The sequence below is a fragment of the Crinia signifera genome, chromosome 5, assembly GCF_055691185.1.
Source record: "Crinia signifera chromosome 5, ASM5569118v1, whole genome shotgun sequence".
Lineage (NCBI taxonomy): Eukaryota > Metazoa > Chordata > Amphibia > Anura > Myobatrachidae > Crinia > Crinia signifera.
The window spans coordinates 303,216,674-303,218,114 of NC_139221.1; the positions used below are offsets into that span (position 1 = coordinate 303,216,674).

General features: G+C 50.6%; 1 pseudogene; it reads left to right on the top strand.

Annotated features, from left to right (window-relative positions):
- Positions 1-1,007: 1,007 nt before the first annotated feature.
- LOC146006073 (U2 spliceosomal RNA) lies at positions 1,008-1,215 on the top strand (annotated as a pseudogene).
- The last annotated feature ends 226 nt before the right edge of the window (positions 1,216-1,441 follow it).

Below are 1,441 nucleotides of genomic sequence, written 5' to 3' on the forward strand. Positions count from 1 at the left end.
AATAGAGAAAGGATGGACTGAGTAGCTGTTCTGATGGGCAGAGGGTGTGGGACCCCTCTTTTTTACCTGGGAGTGGTGAAAAGTCTGGCTGAGTACCTTCACCTCTGCCAGTGGTAGGAGGTGTTGTTTCCATAAACCCACTGGTGAGAGGGGGGGAGAAACACTGGGCCTTGTAGTTTAACTCTCTTGACTGGTTCGTAGCCCCCGAAGGATGAGACAGCGAAAGGCTCAGTCTAGTATCCATTCCCAAGGAGCGGAGAAAGCCTGGGACTGAGATGGCTCCTGTTCCAGAGGTTCGTAACCTCTGATGGGGAGACCGCGAAAAGCTCAGCTTAGTACCTTATCCTTCGGATCGGAGAAACACTGAGACTGCCTGGAGTCCGAGGCTGCACTGTGCCCCCGGGGGTTCCGAACCTGCACCGGTGATCGCAAAAATCTTCCCCTCTAGGTTATGCTGCACGTCCTTACCTCGTCCTTTTGGATGGGGTAGGACAATTTTTCACACCCCCACCCCGGCCTTCTGGCTGGGGTCCTCTTTATTATTTATTTCTCTTCTTCTCACGTTCGTGCACTTTTCACGTTTTCTGTTTTCCGTAGTTTGTCACTTGTTTTTTTTTTGGGTTGTGTGGTTGACCCTTATGGGCCTACCATTCCCAATGTAACGAAGCTCTCATCCTTTTGGGGAGAGCTTCGGTCCCCTTGAGGGCGACCACGAGCCGCAAGGTGGAGGGAAGCCTAATGCGGGTCTCTCCAAACCGTCCTGACCCTTCCGGGGGTTGAGGAAAGCGGGTCTCTCTAAGCTTCAGCGAAGAGGACCCACCGATCCTTTTTTTCCTCTCTTCGGCCTCATGGCTGAGAGGGGTTAGGGGAAAAACGGGCCCCTTCTCTTTTGGGAAAGGGTCCATCGATCGCACGACCCCCTATGCACGTGTTTAGGCACAGCACTGGTGGTGGGAGCACACCTCGGGCTCCCTGAGTTTCTTCAAACTTCCACTGATACAAGTGAAATAGCTTCTCTGCCTTTTGGCTAAGATCAAGTGTAGTCTCTGTTCTTATCAGTGGGTGTGGACCACCCCTTGCAGAAGAATAGAGAAAGGCTTGACCTAGTAACTGCTCTAATGGGCGGAGTGTATGTGTAGGGGAAGTAACGGGTTCCTCCTCCTTTTCGAGAGAGTCCATAAGTATGTACACTTCCTATGCATGAGTTCACTTGAGCACTGGGTGATGGTGGAGCACGCTCCTTGGGCTTCGATCAAAAAAAAAATTCCACTGATACAAGTCTGTATAGATCTTTAGCAGCTAATTCTTAAGGGAATTACACACAGGGCGATACTAAGCAAAGTAGATCATTCATCAAGATCGCTCAGCACACAGTAACAATGTGTGCTGATCAATCTGTCAGGGCCGGCAATCTCACTAGATTTATCCTGCATGATGGATA